At 48.0% G+C, this 12,834-nt stretch overlaps 2 long non-coding RNA genes across 6 annotated transcripts; both read right to left on the minus strand.

Annotated features, from left to right (window-relative positions):
• Positions 1-564: 564 nt before the first annotated feature.
• On the minus strand, positions 565-2,891 carry LOC138121936 (uncharacterized). 5 transcript variants are annotated; one of them, XR_011156301.1, is made up of 7 exons: positions 2,825-2,891; positions 2,641-2,743; positions 2,309-2,402; positions 2,184-2,224; positions 1,543-2,079; positions 1,008-1,138; positions 565-902 (listed from the first exon to the last, which is right to left on the minus strand). It is a non-coding gene; the product is annotated as an uncharacterized lncRNA (long non-coding RNA). The 5 variants fall into 5 exon arrangements; XR_011156303.1 differs by having other exon boundaries at positions 1,543-2,100; XR_011156304.1 differs by lacking the exon at positions 2,309-2,402.
• Positions 2,892-3,093: 202 nt separating this feature from the next.
• Positions 3,094-3,407, minus strand: LOC138121937 (uncharacterized). Its single transcript, XR_011156306.1, has 3 exons — positions 3,368-3,407; positions 3,248-3,289; positions 3,094-3,153 (listed from the first exon to the last, which is right to left on the minus strand). It is a non-coding gene; the product is annotated as an uncharacterized lncRNA (long non-coding RNA).
• Between the last annotated feature and the right edge of the window lie 9,427 nt (positions 3,408-12,834).

Here is a 12,834-nt window from a genome sequence, read left to right on the forward strand (position 1 = left end):
ATTGAAAGTCTGTGCGCTCTCTCTTCTTTCCCTGTTCTGAGCGAGTTCTTTGGAACTTCTTTCTTCATTGAATTTTTTTATTTACACTTCAGCAAAATGTGGAAATAACATATACAAACACAAGTACGAATACAATCCATATACATGCTGGCAAAAGTCCAATTTACACACGGAGCAATACATGGAAATTCAGTGGCAAACACCAATACAGAACAATACAGGGCAATGCAAGCCAAATACATATCAATACAATAAAACAATGCTACTGTTTCTGGAAAGTTTATTACATTTTCTTTTATTGTTATAAGAAACCCAAAACAGCAACATGTAGAGAACATAACAGTCATCCACCACCCACACCTCCTTTAGCTTACACACAAACCCACCCTTGCTCTCATCTTGACCGCTCCACTAACCCTCGGCGCTCTATGGGAATGTGGTTCCCAGGAGCCTCCAAATCATCCTCCCTCACAAAACCCCATTGCCGGCACGGTCCGCACCCAAACCTTGGCGGTGAACGTCGCCTCGCAGACCGGCCAGGACCGAAGGAAAAAAAACCTGGGGGGGGGGGAACAAACCTGGCTGGGGTTTTTTTAATTCAAAATTTAAAAATGTGTTGAAAAACCTGAAAGGCAAAAATCTCACATACAACATTAGAACCCATCAACACACATGCTCTCACAGGCAGACAGAAGTAGAAAGACAGACAACTCTCACAGACACACACAGTCACACACTCTTCAGCTTCCTGCTTCCTTTGTTCTGCAGCCCTTACTCAAAAAACTCTACGGATGAAGATGCTTCAGCACATCTTCCAGCTGCTGCTCCTCGACATCAAACGGTAGATTCTGGGAAAATTGGTAGCATCAGTGACCACAGAGATCCAAAGCCACCTCAGGGACCTGAGAGACAACATGAGGCGGTCAGTGAGGGGCCGAAGGCTAGGAGTTATCTCCATGCTAGGCCCATAAATTTTCTACCCAAAACCCCATAGAAAAGATATGAACCTTTAAGTTTTATAACTGTTCTTCTTAACCATTACCCTGCCAGGGCAGGGCAGCTCCAACTGCAAAGAGCACATGGACAAGGTGGTGCGCCGAATATAAGCAAAGACGACACGACGGCTTGAGATAACTCTCTGGAAGATTAATTCTTGAGCCCGATATGCTTTAAGGCAACAAAACCTACAGAACTACCGCGGTCACGTGAGGAGGGTCTAATATGCTCCATATAGAAGTCTAAGGGAATAGGATGTGAACAGAAGGCACTACCAAAAGTGAGAAGGAAGATGGATGAGAACATCTCCTGCACTTCCTCTGGTCTCAAAAAGTAAAAATGTAAAGATGCTGGAATAAGCCCAATCTGGGAAAGTACACAAGGAGAGACCCCCCCCCCCTGCTGCCAATACGGCCCAGAACAATGCCGATAAAGCATCAAGACATAACAAAGCCCTAGGACACAGAAGAGGGTGGACAAAAACTACACAACATAGACACAAACTACGTAACACAGAGAGAAGTTAAAACTGCCCAGCAGTTTCACCTGATGGACCCAAGATTCCTGCTGCAAGATGAGCCAGAAAGTGATGATGCCAAAGGAAAGACGGCTCTATGGCAATAGCACGTGACAGTGAAACAACTCCTTACGAGAAGTTAGTGCCAAAGCTGTTAAGAGGATGCTCAAGAAGTTCAGTAGGCCTAGAGAAAGAGGTGATGACTGCTGGGCGACCGCTCCGGACCCAAAGGCAGGCTCCTCAGGCAAAAAGATCTGCAATGACATCAAGACTCAAAGCACAAAGCTTGCAAAAACATGGGTATGGAACTGCTCTGCCCGGCAAAGGGTCAGGTGATGCTAAGGAGAAACCCTCTCCCTTTACTTCCAAGGGGCCCATCCCACTACAGCCCTCTCCTCTAAGCTAACTTCAGATTGCCTCCTGTGATTCCAAAGGTTTTTCCCTTCTCCCAACCACGAGTCCTAACACTTAGCTTTCAGAGATGAGAGGAAAAAATCCATCCTCGACAGAAAAGAACATGTGGGCGCTGTGGACATCAGTACAGTCCCTGTAGTCTGCTTTGGAGGCTGCAAAAATTCAGAAAGAAACTTCAGACTGCGATGAGACGTCCCAAAAATGACCCCTTGTGCAACGCCCCCCTCCCTCGTAACTGCAAAGGCTAATCGCTTACTGGCCGTTTCCAAACTTCGGCTCCACACTGGCTCATGGTACCTAAGACGACAAAACAGAAAACATGACTATCACCCTCCAGAAGATGAATCCCCAGGGCTCCTCTACACTGCTGCCCTGGCGCACCTCAAATCTTCATCCGACTCTGGAGGGGGCCTGGACAATACCCGCAAAGTGAAAAGGTACATGCTTGGCACCTCAAAGGACTAAGGCAAAAGACCTGTGACATGAGATGCACAAAAGACAAAGAACGCACAATAGACACATGACATGTACCGGGACTGCTCTGCCCTGCGCACCTCGGCACTGTGATCAAAAGCAAGACTTAAGCTTTATGGGTCCTAAGGGGTCCCTTCTTGGGTATCCCCACCTCCAAATCTGACTCAAAAATATCTCCGGTGAGTGCCAACTCGACACCCCACTTTCACCCCTACTGTGGGTCACAGGTCTCGACTTACCTCTTGGATATCTGGGGATGTCAATCTGCCTCGGGTGCAAAACGCGGCCGCCTCACCATGCAGGCAGCTGGTGCCTTCACCAGGCTGGTTATCTCTTAGTCAGCTACAATAAACAAAACCAAACAAACATCAGTGCATGAGCTTAGTGGCACCTCAGCCAAAACCCATCAATTCTGCCACTCACTGTCTCCTAAAAAGGCTGGAGTCCTCAGGCCGCACGCTCTGGCCGCGCTCCAAGGCCAACACCATCGTTGTAGGCTATAGCTGAGTTGAGTGGAGACGAGGTGATGTAGCATTGCTAAAACTTGAGCAGACCCGCGCTCCCCCTCCCTCCCTCCCCAACGTATTGCAACTCCTCAGCCATTGCCAAAGGCAACCTGGAGGGTACCCTCACATGGAAAAGGTAAAGGCTTCGTCACAGAGTCCCATGATACTCACAGAGTACTAACGAGGGCAGCGAGACAGGTCTGTCGGCCGGTCGGTGAGGAGTACGGCATAAGACGGTGGGACGGCCTGAAACACACAAATGACAATGGATGCTTAGAGCTGTATCAGAACTTGGCACCCAAGGAATAACATGTGGTTCTTTCCACCAATGACTTCTTACCTCATTCACTTGACCTTGACTGCTGAGATCTGGCTTTACCTCCTAAGAACAAAGACAAAGAACAATCCTGTAACACAGCCACCATTTATGTTCGCCCTGCAAAGACAAACAGTGACCGACCTTCATGTGGGAACCCCCTCACCCGGCATGGGGCGCTCTGCCACGGATTTAATCCGTCTGCATCTGCAAGAAAGTGATGACAAAAGTCAAAGGGCTGCATGAGAACTTCACAGCTCCAGCCATCTTGTGACAATCTAGAAATATCAACTAGAGGACAAACTGCACCCTACATTACAAATTTCAAGTCCCCAAGCCTTGTTCTATTACACCGATATGCCAGAGTATGCTGCAGGGCAGAGCAGCTCTGGGCCAAACCCATGCAGGCACCCATGACAGAGGAGATGACAAACGAGAGGATACAACAAGGAGAGAGAACTCAGGGTGGAAAGCATGACTGCAAGCACATCAAAGGGCTAAGGCAAAAGACCTGTGACACAGGACACCCAAAAGACATGGCATGCACTATAGACAAGTGACACAACATGCACTCGGATTGCTCTGCCCTGCGCACCTCAGCATTGTCATCAAATGTGAGACTTTAACTTTATGCGGGCTAAGGCGCCCCTTCTTGGGTATCCCCATCTCCAAAGCTGACGCAAAAATCCCTCCCGGCGAGGCCCGACTCAATACTCCGCTTTCATCCCCTTGACTTATCTCTCAGACGTCCTGAGATGTGAATCCACCTGGGACGCAAAAGAAGACCGCCTCACCATCCTGGAAGCTCCTACCATCGCCGGGCTTTTGTCTTTTAGACGGCTACAATAAAGAAAACCAAACATCAGTACACGAACTTCGTGGCACATTGGCCAAGCCCCCAACAGTTCCACTACTCACCGTCTCCTAAGAAGGCCGGGGTCCTTGGGCCCCACGCTTTGGCCGCGCCCCGAGGCCGATACCGTCATCGCAGGGTATACCTGAGTTAAGAGGAGAGGAGGTGATGCGGGACTGCGGAAACTTGAGCGGACCCTCGCTCCCCCCCCCCACCCCGACTTGCCGCAACTCCTCGGCCGTCGCCAAAGGCTACCGGGACGGTACCTTCACATGGAAAACGTAAAGGCTTCATCGCAGAGTCCCGTGATACTTGCGGAGGACTCAGGAGGGCGGCAAGACAAGTCTGTCAGCCAGTCGGCGAGGAGTTTGGTGTAACACAAGGGGACTACCTGAAACACACAAATGACAATGGATGCTTAGAGCTGTACCAGAACTTGGCACCCAAGGAATAACATGTGGTTCTTTCCACCAATGACTTCTTACCTCATTCACTTGACCTTGACTGCCGAGATCTGGCTTTACCTCCTAAGAACAAAGAACAAGCCTATAAGACAGCCACCATTTATGTTTGCCCTGCAAAGACAAACAGTGACCGACCTTCATGTGGGAACCCCCTTACACGGTATGGGGCGCTCTGCCGCAGATTTAATCCGTCTGCATCTGCAAGAAAGTGATGACAAAAGTCAAAGAGCTGCATGAGAACTTCACAGCTCCAGCCATCCTGTATGAGTCTAGGAATACCATCTTGAGGCCAAGCTACAACCTACACCACAAATTCCACATCCCCAGGCCTTGTCCTATTACACCCATACTCCACAGTATGCTGCAGGGCAGAGCAGCTCTGGGCCAAACCCACTCAGGCACCCGTGACACAGAAGATGACAAACAAGGGGACACAACAAGGAGAAAACTCTGGGCTAGATGATCACAAGGACCGAGCAAATGAGGAATGAGATGACCACGGCGAGACCGACGGTGAGCCAACGAGGCTGCAAGAACCCTGGCAGAAGAGGATGATAACAGAAGGGCTTATTCCAAGAACCGCAAAGATGGATGCCCAAGAATTGGACGGGTGGAATCCTCTAGCTATCTTCACATTCTTAAAAGTCCTCATCCTCTATAATGGATCATTGCAGTGCACAGCTGTCGATGCAGCTCAGAACAAGACCTGAAAAGACACCCGACTCAACGTCGCTGAAGAGAGACGTGGTTTTGATGCACCTCCAAGCTCACGAGTCAAAGGATCAATGGTATCGGCACCACACTGAGGAACACCAAGAACAGAGATGCTAAGAATAATGCCCAGCGTTTGCGATAAGCATCTCAAAGGGCTAAGGCAAAAGACCTGTGACACGAGATGCACAAAAGACAGAGAACGCACAATAGACAGGTGACATGTACCAGGCCTGCTCTGCCCTGCACACCTCAGCACTGTGATCAAAAGCAAGACTTAAGCTTTACGGGGCCTAAGGGATACCCCTTCTTGGGTATCCCCACCTCCAAATCTGACTCAAAAATACCTCCTGGTGAGTCCCAACTCAACATCCCGCTTTCACCCCTACTGTGGGTCACAGGTCTCAACTTATCTCTTGGATGTCTGGGGATGTCAATCTGCCTCGGGTGCAAAAGAAGGCTGCATCACCATGCGGGAAGCTCGTGCCTTCACCAGGCTGGTTCTCTCTTAGTCAGCTACAATAAAGAAAACCAGACAAACATCAGTGCATGAGCTTAGTGGCACCTCAGCCAAAACCTGTCGATTCTGCCACTCACCGTCTCCTAAAAAGGCTGGGATCCTCAGGCCGCACGCTTTGGCCACGCTCTGAGGCCAACGCCATCGTCATCGTCACAGAGTATACCTGGGTTAAGAGGAGACGAGGTGATGCGGCATTGCCGAAACTTGAGTGGGCCCTCGCTCCTCCCTCCCTCCGCAACTCACTGCAACTACCCGGCCGTTGCCGAAGGCAACCTGGACGGCACGTTCAAACGGAAGAGGTAAAGGCTTTGTCAAGGAGTCCTGTAATACTTCCGGCGGGCTAACGACAGCGGCGAGCCAGGTCCATCAGCCAGTTGGCAAGGAGTTTCACCATAATACATGGGGACTGCCTAAAGCACACAAATGATAATGGATGCTTAAAGCTTAGAGTGACAGAACTTGGCATCGAAACAATAACAACCGGTTCAGTACACCGGTCACCACTTACCTCACTAACTTGACTTTGACTGCTGAGATCTGGCATTACCTCCTAAAAACAAAGACGAAGAACGATGCTGTAACACAGCCACCAATTACACTTGCCCCGCAAACAAACGGTGACTGACCTTCCTGCAGGAAACCCCCTCACCTGGTATGGGGCGCTCTGCCACAGATTTAATCTGTCTGCATCTGCAAGAAAGTGATGACAAAAGTCAAAGGGCTGCATGAGAACTTCACAGCTCCAGCCATCTTGTGACAACCTAGGAATATCATCTAGAGGCCAGACTACACCATACATTACGGATTTAAAGGCCTTGGGCCTTGTTCTATTACACCGATATGCCAGAGTATGCAGCAGGGCTGTTGCTGCCTGTTCTGAACTTCCCCTCCCCCTCCCAAAGACACGTGCTCCGGCCACGTGCTCCGAGCTCCTTTGTTCGAAGCGCGGGCAAAACCAAATGTAACTCAAACTCTTCAGCAGTGTCTGATTGGCCACTCACCCCAGGTCCTCCCCTTCCCTCTTCTCCGAATAAAGGATAGTCGAGGGGAGGCTCCGCCCTCTCTCAGCTCAGCTATCTTCCTGTGAACATCTGTGGTTGTCTCTCTCTTTCTTAAGGCTTCTAACTGCAGGAAATTGAGCGGGCAGGGAGCTATATTTCTCCCTCTTTGCTTCTGCTGATGGTATTTGCTCTGCAGCTGATACAGGTACCGATTTTAGAGCTATTAAGGTGCTAGATCGCCTGTGCTGCCTCTCTGGGCTGCTCGAGGCTTTCTAAGGCATTGAAATACAAGCGCTAGCCGGTATAAAGCTGAAAAGATACCATCCACATTTGGCGCCCAACGTGCTATCTCTGAACTCCGGTTCTGAGAGACTTTTAGGGTGTCCCGGCAGCTGTGTGTCTGCTGGAGTTAGCTCTGCACGTCGTGCTGTGCCAGCTCTGTGTAGCGAGCTGTTACTTTTTGCGTAACAGTGAGCCCAGAGGCTCAGCCTGTACCTCCCCCACACCACGTGGCGAGGGAACGGCTTGAAAGCAGAAGACCCTTCTCGCATGTTTTTTTTCTCCGGACCTGCTTTCCTGTGGTAAAATCCAGATTTCTGGTGAGTATTTCCCTGCTGGTTTAGGGGCTCCTGTCTTAAGCTGGTGCCGGTTCAAACTTTCTCTTTTTTTCTCCTTTTGGGCGAGTTGGGTTGAGGTTTGTGGTGTTGCTTTCATAATGGGATCTGAAGTTTCTGCACACCATAGAGAAATATACCACCAAGTTCAAAGCTACCTTTCCTTAACTGGGCATAAATACCCTAAAAATCTAGTTCAATCTTTTGTAGGATGGCTTTTTCAGTACTTTCCTAATCTTACCTCCGAAGACATAAGGTCTCCTGAATTTTGGGATAAGGTGGGCAGAAAACTTTCCTCTCTTAGGCGTGCAGGAGATGAAACAGTTTCAAAATTCTTTCCTCTCCTGTTACTAAGTTATACTTTGCCTGAGAAAAACGCAGTACATGAAAAGCCTCTGCAAAATACCCCTGTTAATTCCCTTATACCCTCTTCCAACCCCTTTGTCCCGGACCCCTCTTCCCCTACGCTGGTAAACACAGCTCGAGCAGACTGCTTTTTAGCACAGGAGAGCTATCGTCCTCCTGGCTCACCCGTGTTTCCTCAGCACCCTGCCTCGGACGGGAATCCGGAGCCCGTCCCAGGACCTTCCCAACCCCTTTTCTCCACTCCCTTGTCCCCAGTTTCTAGCCCTCATGTTTCAAGCGCGCGAAAAAAACCCCTTCTCCCCTGATCTCTTTGTTCCCAGGGAGAGCCATTGCCATGTGCTCGCAGCCCGGGGAAAAACCCCTCCCCCCAACCCATTTTCTTCGAGTTTGTTCGTCTCCAATAATGGCGGCCGCGATGTTCCTTCCTCTCCAAACTACACCTCCCACAATCCCTTTCTCCCCCACCCCACAAACCCCTTCTTGTCCCCATCCCCTCCCATTCCCGCGTCACAACCTGACCCCGCCCCTAACCGCGCCCCCACAGCGTCGTGTTTCACCCCTCCCTCTGTGCCCGCCCATGGCTCAAGTACCGCCCCTGCCTCCCACAACCCCGCCCCCAACCCCTCCCCTCCTCTGGCCGTGTCCGCGCCTCCACTCCCCGCCCCTGCGCCTCCACTCCCCGCCCCTGCTTCCTCTTGTCCCGTCCCTGGTTTCCACAATCCTGTAAATACCTCTTTAAATCCGGGAACCCATGGCTACCAGGAAGTAACTCCAACTGCTTCTACTACACACTCTCCTACTAGCAATGTAGCAAACCCTGACTGGAAACCCTTACCTTGTTCTAATATTAAGGATTTGTGCAAGGCCATTAAGGAGTTTGGAATGCATAGTAATTATTTTAAGAGCCTTTTAAGTGCTACTTTTGCAACTCACTTACTAGTACCTCATGATTTACTAACATTGATGCAAACTCTTCTAACAGCTGGTGATTTTATGATGTGGAAAAAGCAATGGAAAATAATTTTATCTGATTTACTAAAAATTTTGTGGCAAACTCCAGATAATTACCTGGACCTTGAGAATAATTATATCACATTAGACCTTTTATCTGGTGACAATAATATGGCAAATCCTCAAAAACAAGCAATGCTTATCCCTCGTCCAGTTCTTACTGAAATCACACGTGCTGCTGAAAAGGCCTTAACATTATTACCATCTCAAACTCCTAACTCTCATTATACCGCCATCAAGCAATTGCCAAATGAAAATATTATTCACTTTTATAACCGTTTGTGCGAAGCTGTCTCTTCTCAGGTCCCTAATCCTGACCTCCGACAAGCGCTCCTACTCGAACTTCTCCAAGTGAATACCAATGATGCTTGCAAACAAGTCATCCTCACTCTCCCTCTTCATCCTCCTCCTACTGTTGAATCCATCCTCGAAGCCTGTACAAAGAAGGTGCAGCTGAACACAGCTGCTCCCTTTTTAGAAAAAGTGGGGATGGTTGGGGAAGTTGTGGAGAATGCTATGGGTACAGGAGAAACTCAATCGCGTGGTAACCTTATATGCTATCGTTGTCAGAAAAAGGGACATGTAGCTCGCAATTGCAGAGCCATTATAACTGCTGATAAAAACTCTCCAAAGACTGTTTCCCCAGGTCAACAGCAGGGAAACTAGTGACTCAACGCGTCCTAACAGCTCCGCGTTCAGACAAAAATAGAGCTGCAGACAAAGCAACTTGGACTTCTGGACTAAGGTTTAAGGTAACCTGTGCCGAAACACACCATTTCAACAACAACAAACAGACTGCAATACCTATCTCATTCCAGAATGTGGACCACATGCAAGACTTTACATACCTTTTTGTTATTGGGGACACTCGGGTAACACCTGCTGGGATAGAGGTTACACCCACACTCATGAAAGTGGATCAGAATGGGTGTTCTAACGTAATGGTACAATGTATATATCCGCCGTACTTTATGCAAAAGGGTCAAGTCATTGCACAGGCCATTCCACTGCCCAAATACCTGCCCACAGATGGTCATATCCCAGCCATCTGTTGGACTGAGGTTTTGGGAAATGACAAACCTATAATAGAATGTAAGCTCCGTCACAAATCACAAAAAATCAGTATAATGGGAATGATAGACACAGGTGCTGATGTGACTGTCATTCCATTTGATAAGTGGCCTGAGCAATGGGAATTGCAATCTCAGGGCATCATACAAGGGATTGGAGGTACCCAAATTGCAAAGCAATCCAAATACACCATCCAAATTGAAGGTCCTGAAGGACAAATAGCAACTCTTCGTCCGTATGTCCTGGACACCAAATTCACCCTGTGGGGAAGGGATGCCATGTCTCAGTGGGGAACAAAAATTGATATCAGCCCTAGATATCAAAATTTTCTCCTGCAGGCCACTGAAGCAGAGTTCCTTCCACAAAAATTAACTTGGAAAACAGATGAACCCGTGCAAGTTAAACAGTGGTCTTTAAAAAAAGAAAACTTAGAGGCACTCAAAACATTAGTAGCTGAACAATTGGCTAAAGGAAATATAGTTCCAACTAACAGCCCATGGAACACACCCGTGTTTGTAATAAAAAAACCGGGAAAGAACAAATATAGGCTACTCCAAGATCTTAGAGAAGTTAATAAAGTTATTGAAGACATGGGACCCCTTCAACCAGGTATGCCATCACCTTCAATGCTCCCACAACATTGGCATTTAGCTGTTCTTGACATTAAAGATTGCTTTTTTCATATTCCACTCCATCCTGCAGATGCCCCTCGATTTGCATTTTCTGTACCCTCTCTTAATCATGAAACCCCCATGGAACGTTACCATTGGCTTGTGCTTCCCCAAGGTATGAAAAATTCCCCAACTCTCTGCCAAGAGTACATTGCTAAAATTCTATCTCCCATCCGCGCCAAAGCAGAGAAAGCCATCATCCTACATTACATGGATGATGTGCTGGTGTGTGCTCCCAATAATCAGTATCTTGAGCAGACACTTAACATGGTGATTGAGGCCCTAGAGGCCAAGGGCTTTGAATTACAACCTGAAAAAATGCAGAGAACAAGCCCTTGGAAATACCTCGGACTCAAAATCACAGAAACCTCTATCACCCCAACACCCGTCACCATTAATAATAACCCAAAAACATTAGAGGAAGTGCAACAGATCTGTGGGACACTGAAGTATTTAAGGCGCTGGTTAGGACTCACCACAGAGGATGTAGCTCCTATTGCAAACCTAGTAAAAGGGGAAGGCGGTCCAGCATCCCCCAGATCCCTGACAGAAGAGGCAAGGCAGTCTCTCAGAAAGATACAAGAGCTCATTTCCACCAGGCAAGCACACAGGTATCAGCCCTCCCTACCCTTTAAGCTTGTCATTCTAGGGAAGGCACCACGCTTTCACGGCCTCATATTTCAGTGGGACAAAGAGCAGAAGGACCACCTCATCATAATTGAATGGGTTTTCCTTCCACTCCAGCCTCCTAAAACCATCACACAGCCACAAGAATTAATAGCAAAAATTATCATGAAGGGTAGAGCAAGGCTCCGCACCCTGGCAGGATGTGACTTTGCATGCATCTACTTACCGGTAACAACAGACACATTAGATCACCTACTCCAAAATAATATAAATTTACAATTTGCATTAGATAGTTACTCAGGCCAAATCTCAAATCATTACCCAAAACATGAAATGTTTAATCTGGCATTCTCTTTCATCCCTCGAGAGATACAAAGCAGAAAACCCCTCGATGCGATTACTGTTTTTACTGATGCATCAGGGAAAAGTAAGAAGTCCGTGGTCACGTGGAGAAATTCAAAGACACAAAAGTGGGAATCTGACATAAAGGTAATCCAAGGATCACCACAAGTAGCTGAATTAGCAGCTGTCATTAGAGCATTTGAGAGGTTCAAAGAACCCTTTAATTTGGTCACAGACTCAGCATATGTAGCTGGAGTAACTGTTAGAGCTGAGCATGCTCTCCTAAAAGAAATCTCAAACAAAAAAATTTATGATTTACTCTCAAAATTAATTTATCTGGTTTCCCACAGAGAGCATCCCTATTTTGTCATGCATGTGAGGTCACATACAAACCTGCCAGGATTTATTGCGGAAGGTAATCGTAGAGCTGATGCTCTGGCTATGCCAGCAGACATAGTTCTATCAGCCGACTTACCAAAGCTCCCCCAAGTTTTCGAACAGGCAAAACTGAGCCATGCTATGTACCATCAAAATATTCCTGCTCTCATCCGCATGTTCCATCTGTCGCGGACGCAGGCAAAAGCAATAGTGGCAACATGTCCCAACTGCCAGAAGCTACAGCTTCCATCACTGGGCATGGGAGTCAATCCCAGAGGCATTAATAGCGGTGAAGTGTGGCAGATGGACGTCACACATTTCCCTGAATTTGGGAGATTAAAATACGTTCATGTTTCTATTGATACCTTCTCTGGTGCTATGTATGCCTCTGCACATGCAGGCGAAAAAGCTAGGGACGTTGAAAAACATCTTGTCCAAGCTTTTGCTGTGCTCGGTATACCTGAGGAGATAAAAACTGATAATGGACCTGCCTACACCTCTCAGGAGTTTAAAAACTTCCGTCAGCAGTGGGGATTTCGACATGTTACAGGTATTCCTCACTCCCCAACCGGACAAGGCATTGTTGAACGTGCCCATCAAACCCTCAAGCGAATGCTGCTACAACAATCAGGGACCATCAAACTCAATTCACCTGTCCTCAGACTCAGCAAAGCACTGTTTACCATAAACTTCCTGAATGGCACCTTTGAGGATCCAAACCCTCCCATCTATCGTCATTTCCAGAACACCGGGAGACAGAAACTGAAGGAGAATCCAGAAGTCCTGATCCGGGACCCAGAGACTCAGAAAATCCAAGGACCATACAAACTTGTAACTTGGGGACGTGGGTATGCCAGTGTATCTACCCCTCAAGGACTGAGATGGATCCCAGGGAAATGGGTAAAGCCTTATGTCACTTCCTCAAAAATTAAGGAGGTTAAAACTGCCTCCTGGAAGAGACGCCGTAAAAAGGATCCTAATT

The sequence above is a fragment of the Aphelocoma coerulescens genome, chromosome 23 (assembly GCF_041296385.1).
Source record: "Aphelocoma coerulescens isolate FSJ_1873_10779 chromosome 23, UR_Acoe_1.0, whole genome shotgun sequence".
NCBI lineage: Eukaryota > Metazoa > Chordata > Aves > Passeriformes > Corvidae > Aphelocoma > Aphelocoma coerulescens.